Below are 23997 nucleotides of genomic sequence, written 5' to 3' on the forward strand. Positions count from 1 at the left end.
GCATTTTTGGTTAGGCAGAAGACCCGACTTTTTCTGTGTCAACATAGATATGGATGTAGTATGGAATTTCCCTGGGATAGTCTAGGTGGAGCTGCTACAAGATGTGGTAGAGTGATAGACAAGAAGCCAACAGCTGCCATTAGTAGTGGAAAAAGAACACTCACACTTCTTAGTTATGCGAGAAATAGATCATGTGTAAACTACATTCAGCAAAAACTATGATCACTCAGTCGGTCATCCTACTGTTATGGGATGCTTGGGGTGTTGCTTTTTTCACCGGAAACCTCTGTGGCTGGTGGCACCTTTGCCTGAGTTTTGCTGACGCCCACTGGGCTCATCCCACCCACTCGGCCTGGCAGGCTGTGCTCAGCTCACACTACCAGCCTGGGTCCCACACCTGCCAAGGGCAAGCCAGGCATGGAGCAGTGAGGGGTGTGTGAGCAAGCAAGCATGGGGTCTGTCCACGGCGCACAGTCAGGCACTCTGGCTGCTGCAGCAGAGTGGGCAGCTCCAGGTGCTGGCATAGGTGCCAGCTCTTTGCAAGGCTGCAGCTGGACTAGGTGCACCACAAGCAGCTTCCACAGGTGCCACTAGGGAATGCAGTGGTGCCCAGAAGCCTGGAGACTCCAGGAACAACAGGGCCCCAAAGAGGGAGTCACAGCCCTGGTTTAAGGAGCTCCCAAGTCTGGGGTCCCTGAAGGGCCACAGCTCTTCTCTCTTTTTCTTCACCCACAACATGGCGAGCAAGGGGTGTGTTTCAGCCCTGTTTGTGTTATAGCTCTTCCAGCCCTGCCATTCAGCTGGTCCCAAGTTCTTGCCCTGCATCCAGGAAGAACTATGTATGCAGACAAGTGGAAGGTGAGCAAGGTGAAGAAGAGCTTTATTGAGTGACAGAACAGCTCAGAGGAAACCCTGGAGAGGGTAGCTCCTCTCTGCAGCTGGTCATTCCCATGTCTGCTCAGTTGTGGCTGAGCCTGGAGCTTTTATGGACCTCAGAGGGGTGGAAGTGCTTGCTGATTGGTCCATGGATAGCTATGGGCAGTGCGGAAAAAGCAGTGCAAGTTCACACTCCAGTCTGCAGGACCAGCAGCCCAGCCCCCAGTCTTCAGTCTCTCCCTGGCCTGAAGGTGGTACTTCACCAGGGACCTGCCCCTTTCTACCCAAGAACTTGTCTGCCTCTTGCTGCCTTTCATGGCACCCAGGCTGTAGGTGCCAAGGGGTGCCTGTAGGCCAGTGCCAAGCTGCCCTCCGCATACCCTCAGCTTCTCTCCTATGCTCATTGGCACCCTAAATGCCAAGGGGGCTGAGGAGGCATGGAGCTGGCTCTGCGGAGCCGGAGGCCCGAGTCTGCAGCCAGGATTTGGGTGGCTGCCGCTGCACCCAGGGAGCTCCTGCCCCAACAACTTGGAGGGGGTGGGGCTCCCACTTGTCTGTGGCTCCTGCCAGCTCTACAGAGTGTGCAGCCCTGGCCATGCCTCTCTGCTGCCGCCAGTGTGATGGTAGCAGCTGCTCGAGACCAGCTACCGCTGCTCGAGACAGGCCGCCACTGCCATCACTACAATATTTGTTATGCAATAATTATGAGTCAAGCATTTAGGCTGAGAGGTGAGGAATGAAAACAGGGAGCACAGAAGAAGTACCTGTCTCTTTCTTAGAGTTACAAAAACTTCACGAAGGTTATCCACCATCTTTGAACTGTTATTTGAAAAGCAATTAAACATTTCTAGGTAGCCAAGCAAGAGGAGAACATCTCTGGCACAAAAGTGACTTTTAAAGCACACCCTAGGACAGTTGAAGACATTAAGCAGTTAATAGGCAATGAACATGTATAATAAAGCATTTACCATGTCTAAGAAATTATACAAGAAGTTATAAGAACAAAAGGACAAAGAAAAGATACACATATCATTGGAAATGACTAATAGGAATGTAAGGACATCAGACAATAGGAGAGAAAACGTAAGATAAAAGAGTGCAGCCAGTACTCAAAATATATATCATATATTTCTGAACACTTGGAAACTGGGCACTGTACTTGCAACCAGCTGAAGAAAAGAGGAAAAACAATCTATTACCCAACTGGCAATGCAAAAAAAAAAAAAAAAGTTGTTTTTTTTTTTAAAAACACTAGTTGTTCCAGAGAAGCACAGATTAATTTAACTAAGCCCTGACATATATTTCTCCAGAACATAGAGATGATTCCCTGTCGCATAGTAAACAAGGTACGTAACAACATTAGCACTGTAAGAAAAGCTTGTATGGAAAATGGTGCCCTTTACTGTCAATTTAAGGTACAATAACCAAAACACATTTTAGTAAATTAAATTTTATTTGGGGTCAAATTAATGCAACCCAAGGCATTTCTCTTTCCCAGGAAGGAGTTCAGAGGCAGTATCCAAAGACAGATTCAAAGTTTTCCTCAGAAAGTAATTCTGGATTGATTACAACACAGAGAGCGGCCAAGGTGATTTTAGCTTAGTAAACTAGACAAACTCACAAAGCCCATTTCGGGTTCCAAGACCAGCTAAAATGGAGATTTGGTTCAAGGTTGCTTGCACTGGGCCTTCCTACCAGACCAACAAATGAGCAGTGCAGAGAATTCATGACCGGCCAAGAATACAACAGTGTGGATGAGTGCATTCCTAAACCCTCTTTAGTTGCTCACTAAGAAGAAACTGAAGTCTGACACCATGTAAAGAGGAGTGTCTAGGCTGCTGGAGAGACCACGTGGAGAAAAAATATTTGGCCAGCTGTCAGCAATGACAGCCATTCCAACAGAAGCACCAAATATGTGAGTGAAGTCATCTTACAGCCACATGAGTAACACCAAGTGAAGTGAACAGAACTGTCCAGCTGAGCCCCATCCATACCACAGAACAGTAGGTGACCAATGGTTATTGCTTTCAGCACTGAGTTACGGGCTAGTTTGCCAAATAGCATTACGTTACTACAATAGCTGCACACTTGGGAAACATTTAAAACCCATGCATTCAAACACCTTCTAAGACTCCCCCTCCCCCAAAGTCCATAAAAAGCAATAAAACATCTCACATGGAGCACCATTCTTCCTGACTGACTAAATAAATCAAAGGATTATATAGGCTATTACCTCTCGATTGGTTAAACGCTAAAGAACATCATGGCTATTTATGGCTAACAGGATCAAAAAGTGCTGCCAACAACTGTACAAAACATCCCCAACAAAAGATATACATCCACCAAAAATGAGAGTCTCGCTTTTGAAAAAATTGCTCTTAATTCCTTCTCCTGGGTTTTGTGTAGAGCCCCTAAATAAATCAAAAAGCTAGAAGTGTGGGTGGAAGAGAGTATGGGAAGAGAAGTTCCGTCTAGGTATAAAAAGCACCATGAACAAGGCCTGGAGGTACCTGGAAGTGTCCATGCTCCAGGACAATGTAGCCTTGTGGAGGACAGGGTAGCAGTGCTGGAGGCATGGTTGGAACTGTGGCAGAGAACAACACCTCTGTAGCTGTTTCTAGAGCCACCGTAACAAAGTACCACAACCTGAATAGAGGCCGGAAGTTCAAAATCAAGGTGTCCGCAGGGTCATGCTCTCTCTGAAGGCTCCAGGGGAGGATCCTTCCTGCCTCTTCCAGCTTCTGGTGTTGCTGGAAATCCTTGGCGATTCTTGGTGTGTGACTGCATCTCTCCAACCTCTGCCCCCACTGCCAAATGTGCTCTCCCGGTATGTTTCTGTGTCTTTGCCTGGGGTGCCCCTCTGTGCGTCTGTGTCTCATCTCCCTCTTCTTACAAGGACACCCGTCACTGGATCAGGACCCATCTTAATCCAGTATGACCTCACCATATCTTGACTGATTATACCTCAAAAACCCTATTTCAAATAAGGTCTCATTCTAAGGGTCATGGTGAACATGAATTTTTGAGGGATACTTTTGAAACCAGTACAACCTTCAATTGCAAGTGCAGGTGCTTGGACTTTTTCAGCATACAACCACCCCATTGGAGCCTGAGAGTTCAGTGAATTGCTTCAATGGACAGGACGATGTCTGGACCTTGCATGAATCAAGGGATGACCCTGACCCTCCTTTCATGATCAGAGACATTTAAGGTTTGCTGTTCGACTCTCTTGTGTGTAATGTGTGTAATTTTCTCCCTAACTAGAATGTTCCTGACGGGCTGTGACCTACATTTTTTTTTGTCAATGTATTATACAGTAAGTATTTTTTGACATGAAACATTTTGAGAGGAGTGAAAGGAAACCAGGAATAGAACAACATGTATTGAGTCCCCACTGTCGAGCATGATTCATACATTATCTCATTAGGCATCATTAGGCTCCTCTCAAAGAGGAGAAAATGGATGAATGCAGAAGCTTTGAGGCTGCCCTAGGCCATGCACAAATACACGGTTTGAATGTTTAACGCACCGTTAGGGGACCCAGCACCTGCACCATAACCGCATTTAACAAATCAGACTCCAAAGCGTTGTGGGAGGGATCAGTGTGGCCACAGGCTACGAATTTGATCTCTTTTAGAGTATTTCAAGAAAAGCTATTAGATGCTGGATTTCCTTTCCTTTCAAATTATTTTTGGTTACTAGATTGTACTTCTATAAATGCAAGTGGCCCACATGGGCACCAGAATTTAAAAGTTATGAACATAAAATATAGACACATTAAAATTCTGTAAGAAAAGACTATTTGGTAGAAATTTGTATCTTTTTTCCTTCCTCATATTTTTCTGAATTTTTAAATGAACACTTTTACTTCTATAACAGAAAAAATAGACATCAAAAATAAAAATTAGGAAGAAGAATTTTGACCTTGGCATTTTAGGCCAGGACTTGAATACTGACTTCACATTGACTGGCTAAGTGACTTGTATGACATCACTATCATCTTGGCCCATATCTATAAAAACAGATGAAAATATCGTCTAATTGTCAAGACTGTGGAGACTCAAATTAGGTCTTGAAGTTTCAAGTGCCTCACATGGAGTAAAACACATCACATGTGGCACACATGCGTGGAGCTACCACATCCTTTCTCTCCCTGAGCAGCGAGTCAGCTGCCAGTAGATGTGACGACGGCTCAGTAGTGTCCAAGATGCTTCTTGCACACCCCAGTGCAACACTGTCCACAGCCAACACCTCATTTGCAAGTCAGTCTCCCACTAGAGTATTAGTCGTTACAAGCAGACTGTGTATTCATCCTATGCCAACATCCCCCAGAACAGCTCCCAGCATGTGGTAGGACTCAATATATTTTGAATTCGTAAACAAATTAATATTACTCAACCACATGGTCTTATCAATTTTAAGAAACATGAACATTTTAGAAGCATAGACCTTTTCTTTAGTACTATTTTACAGTTTGGAATCCTAACAATGCATTTAAAATGCAGCCCTCTAAATTTGGGGAGGAAAGGGTCACAGGACTAATATCTCTGACCTAAAAGGATCAAGACATTTAAATAGCAAAACAAGAGGAAAATATAGAAAAAAAATCTGAAGACATGAAAGGAAGAAAAATTAACTTTTGGCTAGCTCTTCTACCTGGAGATAGTCTGGAGTCCTGAAACACACATACTATGTGAACTCCACGCTTCAATTATCTTGGAAGACATCAAAAGTTTCCTTCATGCCACATTGTCGTAAGTGGAGTTTGCAGTGTGGATTGTTAGTTTTAAACAGCCCAATAAGTCAATGCCCATACTGCATAGTTTGCTGAAACTTACACACTTGTTTAGAGTAATGGACAGTGCAGATTTTAAGGCACCAACTAAAAACGAAGCCATGGCAAATATACCAAACAAGCTCCTTAGGCTTAGAATTCTTCACCAAGTAGTTACATTACCCACTTGAATTATATTTTTAAATTCTGTATAAGTTAATCTCTAAAATAATAAAGATTAATATAAGGATTTCAAATTTTCAGAGCGCTACCATGGCAAAGAGTCCTGCTGCTTGTATCCTAACAAAAGTGCGTGAGTTTCCGCCGGGTGCTGTGGCTCATGCTTATAATCCCAGCACTTTGGGAGGCCAAGGCAGGTGGATCACCTGAGGTCAGGAGTTCAAGACCAGCCTAGCCAACATGGCAAAACCTCATCTCTACTAAAAATACAAAAATTTGCTGGGCGTAGTGGTAGTTGCCTGTAATCCCAGCTACTCTGGAGGCTGAGGCATGAGAATCACTTGAACCCAGGAGGTGGAGGTTGCAGTGAGCTGAGATCACGCCACTGCACTGCAGCCTGGGGGATAGAGGGAGACTCTGTCACACACACACACACACACACACACACACACACAAAGCGCATGAGTTTCCTTTGCTGTGCAGAAGCTTTATAGTTTCCTATCATCCCATTTGCTTATTTTTGCTTTTGTTGACAGTTCTTTTGACATCTTATTCATAAAATATTTTCCCAGTCCAATTTTCTGAAGCATTTTACCTGTGTATTCTTCCAGTGGTTTTAGTTTCAGGTCTTACATTTAGGCCTTTGATCCATTTTGAGTTAGTTTTTGTACAGGGTGAGAGGTGGGGGTCTAGTTTCATTCTCCTGCGTGTGGATATGCAGGTTTACCTGGCATTTAATGAAAAGACTGTCCTTTCCTCAATGAGTATTCTTGGCACCTTTGTCAAAAATCAGTTGGCTATAGATACGTGGATTAACTTCTGGGTTCTTTATTCTGTTCCATTGGTCTATGTGTCTGTTTTTAGGCCAGTACCATGCTATGTTGGTTTCTACAGCTTTGTAGTATATTTTGAAGTCAGGTAGTGTGATGCTTCCAGCTTTGCTCATTTTGGTTAGGATTGCTTTGGCTCTTCAGGCTTTTTTTGTGGTTCCATTCAAATTTTAGATTTTTTTTTTCTATTTCTGTGAAGTATGCCATTGTTATTCTGATAACGATTGCACTAACTCTGTAGATTGCTTTGGGTAGTATTGTCTTTTTAATAATATTAATGCCTCCAATTCAAGAGCATGGGATGTCTTTCCATTTGTAGCCTTTTGAATTTCTTTCATCAGTGTTTTGTAGTTTTCCTTGTAGAGGTCATTTTCACCTCCTTGGTTAATTTGTTCCTAGGGATTTTATTTTTTATAGCTATTTGAAATACGATTGCCTTATTGATTTTTTGTTTGTTTGTTTGTTTTGAGACAGAGTCTCGCTGGAGTGCAGTGGTGTGATCTCGGCTCACTGCAACCTCTGCCTCCTGTGTTCAAGCAATTCTCCTACCTCAGCCTCCTGAGTAACTGGGACTACAGGTGGCCACCACCACGCCTGGCTAATTTTTTTGTATTTTTAGTAGAAACAGGCTTTCACCATGTTGGTCAGGATGGTCTCGATCTCCTGACCTCATGATCCACCCACCTTGGCCTCCCAAAGTGCTGGGATTACAGGCGTGAGCCACCACACCCAGCCTTGATTTCTTTTTCAGCTAGCTTATTGTTCATGTATAGCAATGCTTCTGATTTTTGTATATTCATTTTGTATCCTGCAATCAACAGACTGAAAACACAGCCTACAGTATGGGAGAAAATATCTGGAAATTACACATCCAACAGGGGGATGATATCCAGAATATACAAGGAGCTCAAGCATCTCAACATTAATAAAACAATTAATTCAATTTAAAAGTGGGCAAATGAGCTGAACAAACATTTCTCAAAAGAAGACATACAGATAGCCAACAAATGTATCTTAAAATGTTCAACATCAGTAATCATCAGGGAAATGCAAATCAAAACCACAATGAGATATCATCTCACCCCAGTTAGGATGGCTGTTATCAAAAAGACAAAAAACAACAAATGCTGGCAAGAATGCGAAGAAAAGAAAACTCTCATACACTGTTGATGAAAATGTAAACCAGTGCAACCCCTATGGAGAACAGTATGGAGGTTTCTCAACAAACTACAAATAAAACAACCTTATGATCTAGCAATCCCACTACTGGGCATTTACCCAAAGGAAAGAAAATCAGTATATTGAAGAGATATCTGCACCCTCATGTTTATTACAGCACTATTCACAATAGCCAAGATACGGAACCAACACAGGTGTCCATCAACAGATGAATGGATAAAGAAAATGTGGCATATATACACAATGGGATACTACTGAGCCATAACAAACAATAAAATCCTGTGATTTGGAGCAACATGGATGAGCCTGAAGGGCATTATGTTAAATGAAATAAGCGAGGAACGGAAGATTAAACACCACATGTTCTCACTCATATGTGGAAGCCAAAAAAAAAAAAGTGCATCTCACAGAAGCAAAAAGTAGAACACAGGATGCTAGAGGCTGGGAAGGATGGAGGGAGGAAGGATGGGGGAGATTTGTTAAAGGACACAAAATCATAGCTAGACAGGAGGAATAAGTCTGAGTGTTCTATGCCACTGCAGGATGACCAGAGTTAACAGTCATAGCTTCAAATAGCTGGACGAGGATGTCGAATGTTCCCAACATGAAGAAATGATAAATGTTTGAGATGATGGATATGCCAATTACCCTGATCTGATCCCTGTGCATTATACATCAAAGCATCACTATGTACCCAAGAATATGTACAATTACTATTTGCCAATTAAGAAAATAAAATAGGCAAAGTTTAAAAAGTTCATGAGTTGCTGTTTCCTATGCATGTATAATACACATGTACATATAAACATATGACATACATATACATATATGTACACAATGTACACATACAGTCAGCCCTCTGTATTCAAAGTTTCCACATCCATGAATTTGACAAACTGCAGATCAAAAAAATTAATCAATCAATAATAACAATGCAACAATAAGAAACAATACAAATGTAAAAAACAATACAACATAAAAACTATTTACATAGCACTCACATTGTGTTAGCTATTACAAGCAATCTAGAGATTATTTAAAATATACAAGAGGATGTACATAGATTACATGCAAATCCTACACGACTTTATATCAGGATGGTGAGCACCTGTGGATTTTGGTAACCGCAAGGAGTCCTGAAGCCAATCCCCTGCAGATCCTGAGGGATGACTGTACATATTCAACATACACATGTGTTTGCATGTACATATACGTACCCAGTGTAATCGTACGTATGCTATGTAAGTATACATATGCAGATACAGACACATTTATTCTCAGACTTCCAAAGTCAATAAATAGAATTTTGTTTTCAGTCGTGCCACATTCTCTGTATTGAAAGGGGGAATTAGATTTAATACTGCTTGGTAGCAATGGAGTAACATACCCATCTGATTTTTTTAAGATGGCGTTTTTACCTGTATCAAGCATTTTTTTAAAAAAATCTAACTGCTATTAAACATGCAATATATTCTGCCCTTACATTTTTCAGCCATACCTCATATTCATAAATGGGCAGTTTCTATGGCTGACAGAAAAGTGACAGATCATTCAAAACATACACTTTAAAAATAACAAGTGATTCTACAGACCTGCTGCTTATGAATTAGACAGGCAAGCCACTTATCCTACATAAATTTGTTTATGCATCTGTAAATTAAGAATAGCAAGTGCTGACTTCCAGAATGAGGGTTAGAAACAATAATGAATATGCGAGCAATTTCTAAATTTTAAGGTTATTTACAAACACAGGCATTTTATTATAAATGCTAGTCCTGGAAAATTGATATCATGTTTGTTATGGGACTTCTATTACCTCAAAGTCCTTTCCATGTCCTATCCTAAATCGAAGAGCCTCCAGTGACATGTCTTCCCGAACCTTCTATTTTTCTTTTTCTTTCTCGTCTGCATCTGTTTCTAACAGATGATGAAACCCTTACATCTCTTTAAGAATTCTGCTGGGCTGCTTAGCAGGCTCCTCTGACCAATTTTATTGACTGTTGAGACAGATTTGAAAAAATCTGAGTTTTAGAATCAGTATTTTAAAACGCAGTACCTTTCCAAAACTCTGTAAGCTGGCCCACAGCTATTATGGTTGATAAAGTGCTGACTCACACCTTTTCTGTGGAGGAAAGAAGGCCGTATGTTTTAAGAGACACAGCCATTAGATTTTTTCATAAATGCAGGTGTAATCTCCACTTGGAAAAGTAAATACCTCCAGCATCCCCCCAAACCAATCATTTCATATAACTGGCCATTTTTACAAGACTCCAAATACACATTCAGGGACAATTTAGAGGTGGAAACCTGCGATTGTTCAAACCATTTGATCGCTTTTTCTTTTAAGGAGAATTAAGGCAGAGAAATCTGCTCTGTCCCAAGCTCAGGTGGGATACCACGCTCAGAGTGGGCTCTTTACGAGGACCCCAAGCCTGCAACAGCTGCCAACAGGGAGCACGCAAAACAGGTCATCCAACAGCCACATTTCAGGGAATCAGGGGCTCGCTGGTGGTTTCCAGACTGTTCTGTACTCTCACAAAAAGAAACACAAACCAACTTACTGTGGATTCGAGCCAGTCGAAGATATGCTTCCAAGAGCCAGAGAAAGGCAGTGAGGTGATGGCGGGACTTCCAGCAGTGCCACAGCTGGGCGTGTGCTCACTTACCAGCTTACATACTGCCTGGGTATTGTTTCTGGCCATTGCTTTTCTATGTGAACGCATGATGAGGGTTGATGTAAATCTATGTCAACCATATAATCCAATAAAGCAGGAGCTGTGTTTTATTAAAAAATAATAAAATTAAAGTACTTTAAGTCTAGGGATAAGCTCATGGTCTTGGGAGAAAATATATTTTCTCAGTGCCTCAATTTCTCAGTCCATGAAATGGGTGACCAGATACCATAATGTTATAAGGTGTTGTAAGACAGAAAAAAAAATAAAAATTCAAATTTAATTGGCTTTCAAATCACCTGAGTCTCTTGTTGAAATGTAGGTTCTGATTCAGCAGGTCTGGGGGGAGATCAGTTATTCTGCCCCTCTAACCAGCTCCCTGGTGATGCTGATGCTGTATTCTGGGGACCACACGGTGAGTAGCAGGGAGATAGAGGAGAACGCTATTCCTAGGCAGCATAGTGTTTTAGGCTTCCTAGGGTTGCCTAGTCAGATAAATTGAAGAAAAGGAACTTTACAGTGAAATATAATCCAAATGCCATAAGGACTATCAAAAGGCAAAGTGCATTAAAACATTTTATTAGAAACAAGATAGAACAATGGGAAGACTTGAGTAATTGTTTCCAGTCTACTTTCAATGTGTTTCCTGATGACCAACATCCAACTCATTTCTCCTGGCTCAGTTCAGCTAGTGAGGACTAAGCAGAGGTGTGTTATTCACACCTGTTTAGATGCTGTGTCCTGGATTGTCGAGCACAGCCCTCATTTTAAAGTTCTGCCTCATTGCTCCTTTTAGCACATTCTATTGGATCATAAATCCTTAGTTCTGGTTCAGAAAATATGGTCACTATGTTAGTTTAGGCTGTCTCACTGCTCTAACAGCTACGGTTTCGCCTTATGCTGGCTGGCATCGAGTTGGGGCTGCACACTGTCCTTCGGGGCCCAGCTCTCTTCTTCCTAGTGGCTCTGCTGTTCCCTAGAGTCTCAAGTTCCTTGGGTCCTCTGCATTTGGGTGATGTTTTAGAGACCAGGCCTGAAAGTGGCAGACATCGCCTCGTCTCCTGGTGGGAGCCCAGCCCCATGCCTCCCCTGACTGCAGGGCACGCAGAGCCAGACACAGGGCCAGGAGGGAAGGAAACACAGCATTCTCTCTGCCCGGCTGCCCATTTAGCACTAGGTGGATTATTAACTCTCTAAACAATGAAGAACACACTGGACTTGAAGAGTGAGTCCCAACAGGGAAGGGAAGGGACGGCAGCGGAACGTGAGCTCAGGACAGGCTCTAAGCTGGGCCTTGGGACCCATCTCTTGCCCAGGGAAAGGGGGTCTTTGGAGAACTGTTAGCTCCCTCAGACCAAATGCATTCCCACCACAGCCGAAAGGCCTCCCAGGAACTAGAGCAGTCCACGAGTGAGGCCCAGGAAGGGGAGTACAGGACAGTCTGCAGATACAGGGGGTCTCAGGTGCAGCTCAGACCTTAGGAATCTGAATATTCCCCCAAGGCCCATTCCACCCCATCCATGCCTGACAAAAACACTCCGCTTCTTGATGAGGAAGGAATCATTACCCGGGGCCCAACTAGACTGCCCCCAGGGGTGTGTGTAGGGGGGTGGGGGGTGAGTGTGGTTGTGTGTGTGTTGTGTGGGGGAGTGTGGTTGTGTGCGGGGTGTGTGGTTGTGTGTGGGGTTGTGTGTGGAGTGTTTGTGTTGTGTGTGGTTTGCGTGTGTGTGTTTTATGTGATGGTGTGGGTGTTGTGTGTGATGGTGTGTGGTGGTGTATGGGATGTGTGTGTGGTTGTGTGGGAGGTGTGTGTGTGGTTGTGTGTGGGTGTGTGTGTGGTTGTGTGTGGGTGTGTGTGGTTGTGTGTGTGGGTGTGCGTGGTTGTGTGTGTGTCCGGGAATGGCAGGAGAGGGCCGTCACAGTTAATGTATATGTTACACTCAGAGAAGACTCTTACCACCAAAGCTCAATTATTTTTCAAACTCTAAATGCAGACAATGTAGCCATATGGAAAAATTGGTTGATGACAACAAAATGGTTTGTTGTTGTTGTTGTTGTTGTTTTGTAGTTTGGTAGATCATCTCTATCTGGCCGAGTATTGTTCAAACCCCCTCCTGAGCCTCAGCCAGGGACTGCTCTAGCTCCTGGAAGGCCACGTGGCTAGCGTTGGAATGGATTTGGCCCGAGAGAGCTAAAGGTTCTCCAAAGAGAATCTTTGTCACAAATATGTTCCTTTAGCACCAACTTCCATGACATGACTTTCGGGTCAAATGCAGGTGACAATGACCGGTCTGTGCCTCACACAGGGTTCCCACCGTCTGCTTAGGTTTTAAGGTGAAACTGATTCTAATGATGTTTTCAGTCTGTGTGGTTTTGTGTGTGAAACTAAAGTCTTGCTCTAAAAAAGCACATGGGCAGGCTAATGATGATTTTGTCTCTGAGTTTGAAGGAATTCAGCCAGTGGACGGAGGGAAAGTCCTCATTGTAGAAATTAAATTTATATCCCAAGGAAAGTCAGCCTCTTTTTGGAAAATCTCAGGTAGCATCCAAAATTTAGCAAATGGTTTGACCACGAACAGACACCACATGGAAACCTAGGAGCAGTCAAAAGACCTGGCAGCCTCCATCTGAGGTACCTGGCTTTGTTCCTCTGTCACCACAGAGCTACCTGCCTAGGGGGCCTTCCCCACTCTCTAAAAGCTGAGGGGAAGCACAGACTACCCTGAGATATAGCTCTCAGATTTGCATATTTTTGTTTGACAAATATTTGGAATTATCCTTTTTTAATTTGAATGTCTCTTCATAACAAAGACAGGCCTAGAAAAAATTGATGGGTCAAGAGAGTGGTATAGATTAAAAAGATAAAAAGTACCCAGTTGCCCAGTGTACCTTTTGTTTGCCAGAGAAAGAAGGAGGAAAGGGAAGCACGGAGGGTGAGAGGAATCATGAGTACAGATATGTTTTCTAAAGGGCACCCAAAAATGACACACACACAACCCTAATCATGGGTTTATGTATAAAGTACCTTAGAATTAAGTCAGAGTCACTGTAGGCTTGGAAAAGTATTCAAGGGGAAATTTAAAATGCATTACCTCAAACTTTTGTTAGTATATTTGAAGCTATTCCACTTTAAAACTTGCCATACATTCCCATCTCAAATAACCAAAGGACTTTCAATCTGCTGAAGGTTCTATTTCAGGTCCTCTAGTTTCCACCACAATCTTCCACTGAAGTCTGCAGAAGCTCCTTCAGTCAGTGGCCTGGAAAACAGTATGGACCCAAGTGTGCCTGTCTCTCCTTTACTCTGATCTTTCTCACTCCGGTCGCACGCGGTAGCAGCAGCACCCAGCCCCAGTGCACTCTGCTGGGGAAGCAGGGGATGAAGCATAAGCAAGAATAGGGTGTTTCTCCTTCTTCCCTGCCACCACCATTGCTGAGAAAACTTGTACGGATGTGCCCATCCCAAATGTTCATAAAATGCTCTCACATTTATAGGGCAGGCTCCTGCGTGGAAAATGAGGAAAAAATACGGAGTTGAACCAACTGGCTCTGAATCCTGCTTTCCAAGTTACAACTTTGGGCAAATTATTTAACCTCTTTAAAACTCAGTTTCTTAATTGGTAAAAGGGGCATTATCACAGTTCATTCAGCATTGCATTGAGATTTAGTGAACTGGTTGTCAACAGCAGATAATCAATTGCATCCATTTATTATGTCCCATCATGGACACATTCTCAAGGACAGCAGCTCTGTGATCACCCTGGCTCTCTACTGCATTAGAAATTTCTATATTTCTTTTGTTGTTGTTGTTTTTTTAGACAGAGTCTTGCTCTATTGCCCAGGCTGGATGGAGTGCAGGGGTGCGATCTCGGCTCAATGCAACCTCCACCTCCCTGGTTCAAGCAATTCCCCTGCCTCACCCTCCCAAGTAGCTGGGATTACAGGCACAGGCCACCACACCCAGCTAATTCTTTTGTATTTTTAGTAGAGATCGGGTTTCACCATGTTGGTCAGACCGGTCTTGAACTCCTGACCACAGGCAATCCGTCTGCCTTGGCCTCCCAAAGTGCTGGGATTACAGGCATGAACCACTGTATCTGGCCAGAAATTTCTCTATTTCTAATGGATGATTCCCGTCAAGACAAAGTCAATCTCCAGTATATCTCTGTTTAAAACTCTGTACCTTGATTTTACACCCATTTCTGTTTTCTTCATAGACAAACTATCTTAGTCCATTTTGCATTGCTATAACAGAATACCACAGACTACCACAATAGTTTAAAAGCAAAAGAATTGTACTTCTTACAGTTCTGGAGGCTGGGAAATCTAAGAGCATGGCACTGGCATCTTGTGAGAGCCTCTTGCTACATCATAACACGGTAGAGGGCATCACATGGCGAAAGGGGAAGAGGGTGACTGTTAGCTCAGGCCTCCCTTCCTTAAAAAGCCATCAGTCCCATCTTAGGGGCTCCACACTGATGATCTCATCTAATCCTAATTATCTCCCAAAGGCCCCACCTGCAATCAACACATGAATTTGGAGATTACATTTTCAACACATGAAATTTGGGGAATACATTCAAACCATAGCACAGCTTTTCAAAGATTTATCTACAAATGCTGCCTTCATTTTTACCACTGATTTATTTCTCTTCATCCTTTAGTTTAGCTTCCACCCCCAATATGCCACTTGTCATGCATAACCTCCATTTTATCAAATTTCTGTCCTGATCTTACCTCAGGTAGCAGTCTTCATAGCTGAGACTCCATCCTAAAAACACCATCCTTTCTGGCTTCTGCCATTTTGCTCCATTCTGGGTTTCCTTTCACCTGGATAGTTACTCCTCGTCTGTCTTCTTGGTGAGATTCTCCTCCCCTTTTGAACCCTAAATATTTTGTGATCCTAAGCTTTCTCATTTTTCCTAGGGATTTAATTATCATCTTTATGCCATGAACTCTAATGTTAATCTCTAGCCCAGACTTTCTTCCAAGCTTCAAACTTTTATATCCAACTGATGTGATATCACTGCCATCTCAAACTCAGCATTTCTGAAAAGAAACTCTTTGAAATGTACAGCCAGCACCCAGACCCCTCCTCAGTACACAGGGCACCATTCATTCAGTTAAACCTAGCCATTGCACACAAATTCCCCCTTTGTTTTCAGGTTCACATCCAATTCCAAGCAAACCTGGTCAATCAACTTCCTGAATGATCCCAATCCTCCTCTTGGTTCTGTCTCCATGTGTCCAACGTGTCCTCTCATCTTTCATGGAGATGAATGCCAACACCCAACAGGTCTTTCCGTACTTATTACTGTGTCTTAGCCCCTTGAGTTATCCTCTTTTTCTTTCCTGAAAACTACTCAATGATTTCCCAGATTTCTTATCATGACTTTTACAACCCTGCATGTCTTACAGGTTTTTACCTATCTTATCTCTCTAACCTCATCATAGTCTACTCTTTCCCACAACTCACTCACATGACATTTAGTTGGTTCCTAGAATATGCCACATATGCTACATTTTTTTTTAACTGAAGGGTTCTTCATACAAGCTGTTTCCTCTGTCTGGATTTCTCTTATCCAAACAATTTGTATGACTAGCCTTTTTCATGCTTTGTGTCTAAGAAAACATCACACTCTATGAAGTTAGTTCCATCTCCCACATTCTATAATGACAGCCTTGTTTGTTTGCTCTAGAGCAAGTTCTCCTAGAGTTGGGCTCAAACTGTCTTGTTTAACATTGTGCCCAGCACCTAGCACAATGCTTGACACACAGTAGGTCCTTAATAAATATTTGAAGAGTAGATAAAAATTATTATATTTAATAATAAAACTTGCACTGCCTACTTCATAAGGTAAGGAAAATCGAACAGAACATGTTATTGGAAAATACTTTGCGATTGTAATACAATTAAAGTAAAATATATTAACATTTTACCTACTATGCATATATATTGGTACATTTCAATATATGTGATATCTCATCCATAAAGGCCATTGATATTTTTTAAAGGAACACATATGTATAATTTTAAAAAATCCTCTTCAGCAAGTTAACTTTAAGTGCTAATACCATTAATATGGGAGCATGTTTTTATTTATCTAAAATTATATCTATTTACTTTCTGGCAAGCTGTGTTTTAGCAGTTGGAATGCTTTTGTCTGTAAGTAACAAAAAAACTACAATCAAAGCAACAACAATAACAACTTGACTCAAGCTGACTTAAAGTATAAAATAATAAGGGGCTTTATAATCTCACATAGCAAGAATGCCAGAGGTAGGTGTACTCCAGGGTTGGTAAACACGGTCCCTCAGAGAGCTCATCTGAGGCTCAGGGTCTCCGATGGACACATCTCTGCACTCTGCTATCCTTAGACAAAGACTCTCCTTGACTCAGGCTCCTCTGAGCCCGCTCTCGGCTGATGGTATAGATGAAGGTGGTGGCAATGGATATAGGGGAAATTGGGAGTTTTAAGATATCTTTTAAAGCTTGAAACCACAAAACTGACTAAAGAATAGGATGATGGGAAAAGGTAATCAGGGGTGACCATCTAGTTTGAGAAACTGGGTGTGTGGTTGGTGATGCCACTTACTGAGATGGCGAGGAAGCAGTTTGGGAGGAGGAATCAGGAATTCCATTTTAAACAGGTTACATTTGAGTTGCCTGTGAAACGTCCAGTAAGAGGTATTCCTAAGATGATGTAATAGTCAGACTTCATTTCAAAAGAAATATCTGAGTTAGGGATATAATTGGAGTCTTCTCAATTTGCAAATGACATTTAGAGCTCTGGGAATTAATGAAGTCACCTAAGGAAAGACTACTGATAAAGAATGGAGTGTGGTTAAAGAAGGCAAATGATTTCTTTCTGTTTTTAATTTAACTTTCATTTTAAGTTCAGGGGTACATGTGTTATATAGGAAAATTTGTGTCATAGGGGATTTGTTGTACAGATTATTTCCTCACCCAGGTACTAAGCCTAGTACCCAATAGCTATTTTTCCTGATCATTTCCCTCCTTCCACCCTCCATCCTACAATAGAAACCAGTGTGTGGTGTTCCCCTCCATTTGTCCATGTGTTCTCATCATTTAGCTCCCTCTTACAAGTAAGAGCATGCAGTATTTGGTTTTCTGTTCCTGCATTAGTTTGCTAAGGATGATGCCCTGCAGCTCCATCCGTGTTCCTGAAGAGGACATGATCTCATTCTTTCGTATGGCTGTGTCGCCGTCTATGGTGTATATACAGCATATTCTCTGTATCCAGTCTACTAATGATGCACAGTTATGTTGATTCCATGCTTTTGCTATTGTGAGTAGTGCTGCAGTGAATATACATGTGCAGGTGTCTTTACAATAGAATGATTTATATTGCTTTGGGCAGTATGGCCATTTTAACGATATTGATTCTTCCTATTCATGAGCATGGAATGTTTTTCCATTTGTGTCATCTCTGATTTCTTTGAGCAGTGTTTTGTAGTTGTCCTTGTAGAGATCTTTCACCTTCCTGGTTAGTTGTATTCCTAGTATTTTATTTTGTGTGTGTGGCAGTTGTGAATGGGAGTTTGCTCCTGATTTGGCTCTCAGATATATACCCAGTAATGATATCCAGTAATGGGATCATTGGGTAGAATTGTATTTCTGTTTTTAGGTCTTCGAGGAACTGCCACACTATTGTGTCTTTCACAATGGTTGAACGAATTTACACTGCCACCAACAGTGTATAAGCATTCCTTTTTCTCTGTAACCTCGCCAACATCTGTTATTTTTTGACTTTTCAATAGCCATTCTGACTAGTGTGAGATAGTATCTCATTGCGGTTTTGATTTGCACTCCTCTAATGATCTGTGATTTGAGCTTTTTCTCATATACTTCTTAGCTGCATATATGTCTTCTTTTGAAAAATGGCTGTTCATGTCCTTTGCCTACTTTTTAATGGTATTGTTTACTTTTTTCTTGTAAATTTGTTTAAGATCTTTATAGATGCTGGATATTAGACCTTTGTAAGATGCATAGTTTGCAAAAATTTTCTTCCATTCTATAGATTGTCTGTGCACTCTGTTGATAGTTTGTTGTGCAGAAACTCTTTAGTTTAATTAGATTCCATATGCCAATTTTTGCTTTTTTGCAATTGCTTTGGTGTCTTTGCCATGAAATCTTTGCCCATTCTTATGTCCAGAATGGTAATGCCTAGGTTGTCTTCCAAAGTTTTTATAGTTTTGGGTTTTATGTTTAAGTCTTTAATCCAACTTGAGTTAATTTTTGTATATGGTCTAAGGAAGGGATCCAGTTTTAATCTTCTGCATATGGCTAGCCATTTATCCCAGCACCATTTATTTAATTTTTGTATATGGTGTAAGGAAGGGATTCAGTTTCAATCTTCTGCATATGGCTGGCCAGTTATCCCAGCACTATTTATTGAATAGGGAATACTTTCCCCATTGCTTGTTTTTGTCACATTTGTTGAAGATCAGAGGGTTGTAGGTGTGCAGGCTTATTTCTCGGTTCTCTTTTCTGTTTCATTGGTCTGTCTGTTTTTGTACCATTACCATGCTGTTTGGGTTACTGTAGCCCTGTAGTATAGTTTGAAGTCAAGTAACATGATGCTTCTAGCTTTGTTCTTTTTGCTTAGGATTGCCTTGGATATTCGGAGTCTTTTTTGGTTCAAAATGAATTTTAAAATAGTGTTTTTCTAGTTCCATGAAAAATGTTGATGGTAGTTTAGTACGAATAGCATTGAATCTGTAAATTGCTTTGGGTGGTATGGCCATTTTAATGATATTGATTCTTCCTATCCATGAGCATGGACTGTTTTTCCACTTGTGTCATCTCTGATTTCTTTGAGCAGTGTTTTGTAGTTATCCTTGTAGAGATCTTTCACCTTCCTGGTTAGTTGTATTCCTAGGTATTTTATTTTTTGTGTGTGTGGCAATTGTGAATGGGAGTTTGCTCCTGATTTGGCTCTCAGCTTGACTGTTGTTGTTGTATAGAAATGTTAGTGATTTTTGCACATGAATTTTGTATCCTGAGACTTTGCTGAAGTTGTTTATCAGCTGTAGGAGCTTTTGGGCCGACTATGGGGGTTTTATAGATAAAGATCATGTCATCTGCAAACAGGGATAGTTTGGCTTTCTCTCTTCCTTTTTGGGTGTAATTTACTTCTTTCTCTTGCCTGATTGCCCTGGCTAACACTTCTAATACTATGTTGAATAGGAGTGGTAAAAGAAGGCATGTTTGCCTTGTGCCAGTTTTCAAGGGGAATGCTTCTAGCTTTTGTCCATTCAGTATGATGTTGGTTGTGGGTTTGTCATAGATGGCTCTTACTATTTTGAGGTATGTTCCTTCAATACATAGTTTATTGAGAGTTTTTAACATGAAGGGGTGTTGAATTTTTTTGAAAGCCTTTTCTGCAAGTATTGAGGTAATCATGTGTTTTTTTGTCTTTAGTTGTGTTTATGTGATGAATCACATTTCTTGATTTGCCTATATCAAACATTGCAATCTTGCATCCCAGGGATAAAGCTTAGTTGATCATGGTGGATAAACTTTTTGATGTGCTACTGGGTTTGGTTTACCAGTATTTTGTTGAAGATTTTTGCGTCAATGTTCATCAAGGATATTAGCCTGAAGTTTTCTTTTTTTTGTTGTGTCTCTTTCAGGTTTTGGTATCAGGATAATGCTGGCCCATAGAATGATTTAGGGATGAATCCCTTCTGCTCAGTTCTTTTAGAATAGTTTCTGCAGGAATGGCACCAGCTCTTTGTACATCTGGTAGAATTCAGTTGTGAATCCATCTGGTCCTGGGCTTTTCTTGGTTGGCAGGCTATTTATTACCAATCAGTTTCAGACCTCGTTATTGGTCTGTTCAGGGATTCAGTTTCTTCCTGGTTCAGTCTTGGGAGGGTGTATGTGTCCAGGAACTTACCTATTTCTTCGAGATTTTTTGGCTTATGTGCATAGAGGTGTTCATAATATTCTCTGTAATTTGTATTTCTGTGAGGTCAGTGGTAATATCCCTCTTGTTTTTGATTATGTTTATTTAAATCTTCTCTCTTTTCTTCTTTATTAACCTAGCTAGTGATCTATCTACTTTATTAATTTAAAAACAAAATAGCTCCTGGATTTATTGATCTTTTGAGTGGTTTTTCTTGTCCCAATTTCCTTCAGTTCACCTCTGATTTTGGTTATTTCTTGTCTTGAAGGCAGATGATTTCTTATGGAGGTGAATATTTGCTTATGTAAGGCCCAGCCTTCTAAGGACCCCATTTCTACATATCTGTCCCAGAGAAATGAAAAGCTTATCTTTAACTGAAAAACCTGGACATGCGTGTTTATGTCAACATTATTCATAATTACTCAAAACTGGAAGCAACAGAAATGAGGCCAAATCTGGAGGCTTTATCTGACCGTTATGATCCACTAACCTCCCGTCGTGCAGAAGACTGTGTGTTACTCTCACGTCTGCATCCAAGGGATCGCACCATGCAGTGGAGATCACAACTGCCCCACGGAGGCAGAGATTAAGAAGGTAGGCAGAACACGCATTGTCATTCCCAGAAGGGTGGTTGTTTATAAATCTGAAACCAAACTATTAAATAACAACAGCTGTAGCGCTGCTCTTAACCAATAACATAACAAAAATATCTCCAGTTATTCTGACCAAGGTCTGCACAGAGTCAGCCCTAGAATTCTGACGCAATCCCACTAGAAAATACTGGATAAGTTTTTCTCCTAAAATGTTAGGGAATTTGAGAAACAGAGTCACATCACATACTTCAACAGAGTACAGTTCCACAAACTCAGCCTATCTTCATCACACATTTTAAAACCGAATTATGTATGCAACTCCTTTCTGTAAAACAAACACTCTTTCTTTTTTCTTTTTTCTTTTTTTGAGACAGAGTCTCCCTCTGCCGCCCAGGCTGGAGTGCAGCGGCACCATCTCAGCTCACTGCAACCTCCGCCTCCTGGGTTCAAGCAATTCTCTGCCTCCGCCTCCCGACCAGCTGGGATTACAGTGACGCGCCACCACGCCCGGCTAATTTTTGTATTTTTAGCAGAGACGGGGTTTCACCATCTTGGCCAGGCTGCTCTTTAACTCCTGACCTCGTGATCCACCCACCTCGGGTTCCCAAGGTGCTGGGATTACAGGCGTGAGCCACCGCGCCCGGCCAAAACAAACACTTTTACGACAATTGAAAAATTGAAGTTTCCAATTCAATTTTGCAACTAAAAAATAATAATAATGTGGTGCCTTCATGTTAAACTTTGGAAAAAGCCAGGGAAGTTGCTTGCTCTGGTGAATAAATGCTGTAGAACCTTAAGGCTGTTCGCAGCGTACACCAAGACTTCCGAGGCAAGTGGGGGCTCCCCCTGGCGGCTGCTCCGGATGGCTGCTCCGGGATTGTGCGGACCTCCGAGCTACACCGTCTCGAACCAACAGAAGCCAGCAGGAACCTGCCTTAGATGTGGTAAATGATCTAGCTAAGCACCGTGGACAGAGAGAGTTGCAAGAAAAATGGTGGCATAAAGTAACTGATCCTAACATTTCACCTACGGATTCACCCCTTGCAGGGAATGAGACAACACAACTTCTCCCATAGGCCTGGTGGTCGCAGAGGCTGGATCAAGAATCTCCATAGCCCAGCGAGAAGCCACGCGAACACACCCCTGTGTGGGTATCCGTGACCTGGCAGCCTGCAGAACTCCTGGGCCAGAGACGTCCTCATCCTGTTGGAATATCCAGGTATCTCCACTCCGAATATCCTCATCTTCCTGGAACCCCTCTTTTTCTCCTAACATTCTCTTAAATGAAATTCCATATCTGCTACAACACAGAAAGAGAGGCGGGACAAGAAAAACTGGTGATCCACTAATAAGAAGGCCCTGGAGCCACTCGATGTTTAATCTTCTCAAGGGATGAGAATGTGTCTCGTACTTCTCAGCATCTGAAACGCAGCCTTCGCTAATGGGTCAGTTTCACTGGACGTACTCCCAGGATCATAGATGGCAGCCGGGGAAGGCAGTGAGGGTGGAAATGTCACACTAGGCTGAATTGAAGTGAGGCCTACCCATTGCCTCCTTTGCATGTGTTTAAGTATTAGAAGAATCTAGTAATTTACCCATAAGAGATAATCAAACAAGAAAACAAAGGTGTATGTGCAAAGATTTGAATCTTAGCTTTATTTGAAATAACAGAAAATTGGAAGTCAATTCATGTCCATCAGCGTGGGGCTGGCCACCTGCCAATTCATGTCCATTTCCCTGGAGGGAAATGACCCAACCATGGAGAGAACGATGTTCACTGATTGCATTGGCGTGGCAAGAACTCCATGGCATGTTGCATCATGAAGAAAGCTGCCCCGCAAAATGAGATGCGATTGACGTTGATGTGTCTGTACTTGTGCAAAGAGAGATTTGGGAAAGGGAGTTTACTGAAGTGTTAACAATGGGTTACAAGTTTTGAAGTGATTTTAATTTCTTTTTTTTTTTTAAGTTTCTGTTAGGCTGGGATTTTCCCCATAGATATGCATCATCTATGTCAGCAATCCCCAACCTTTTGGGCACCAGGACAGGTTTCGTGAAAGACAATTTTTCCACGGACCAGGAGTGGGAGGGACGGTTTCAGGATGATTCAAGCACATTACGTTTATCATTAGATTCTCACAAGGAGCATGCAAGCTAGATCCCTTGCATGCCCAGTTCACAATAGGGATCGTGCTCCTATGAGAATCTGATGTTGCCACTGGTCTGACAGGAGGTGGAGCTCAGCTTCGCTCACTTGCCCCACCACTCACCTCCTGCTGTGCAGCCCAGTTCCTAACAGGCCACAGGCCAGTATACCAGTCTGTCACCTGGGGGTTGGGGATCCCTGATTTTTGTAATTGGAAGTAAAGTTGTTCGCATTACTTTAAAATAAAGACAGTACCATCGTTATAAAGTATTCTCTAAGTGCAATCATAGGGAAAAGTTCTGCTGAAAACTCTAGGGATGGTTAGTCGTTTTAGGGAAATACGGGGAACCAGATGGATTCTGGTTTTTATTTATCTCCCTTCAAAACAGCTACTAGTAATCTGCAGAAAAGATGCATGGGAAATAAACCAGGAAAACTGAGCCCAAAGTGAGGTGCAAAGGTTCTAAAACGATCAGTGGTCAATGATGTCGTGGCATGTATCAGCTGAATCCAAAGTTGATGTGAGTTCCAAAATTATACTGAGACTTTGGGGGAAAACAAAGGCTCAGCTATGCTCATCCATCAGATTTCAGTTCCTTCATCAGTTCCTTGAGTGGCCACCACTTCTACTGTGATAAGTCAGCACTGACCTGGGCCACTGCTCTGTTCTCGTCGCAGTTACAAGGTGAGATTTCTTTAAGAGATTATTTGACTAACAATTGGCCTCATCCATTTGATTGTGAGCTTCGTGAACACGTGCATCATTTCCTTTTTTTTTTTTTTTTTTTTTGAGACAGAGTCTCACTCTATCAGCC

The 23997-nt window shown here is 42.0% G+C and overlaps 1 non-coding gene across 1 annotated transcript; it reads left to right on the forward strand.

Annotated features, from left to right (window-relative positions):
* The first annotated feature begins 23659 nt into the window (after window positions 1-23659).
* Window positions 23660-23731, forward strand: LOC112440249 (small nucleolar RNA SNORD45). The gene has a single exon (XR_003028424.1). It is a non-coding gene; the product is annotated as a small nucleolar RNA SNORD45 (small nucleolar RNA).
* Window positions 23732-23997: the final 266 nt, after the last annotated feature.

Source organism: Pan paniscus, chromosome 5, assembly GCF_029289425.2.
Source record: "Pan paniscus chromosome 5, NHGRI_mPanPan1-v2.0_pri, whole genome shotgun sequence".
Classification (NCBI taxonomy): domain Eukaryota; kingdom Metazoa; phylum Chordata; class Mammalia; order Primates; family Hominidae; genus Pan; species Pan paniscus.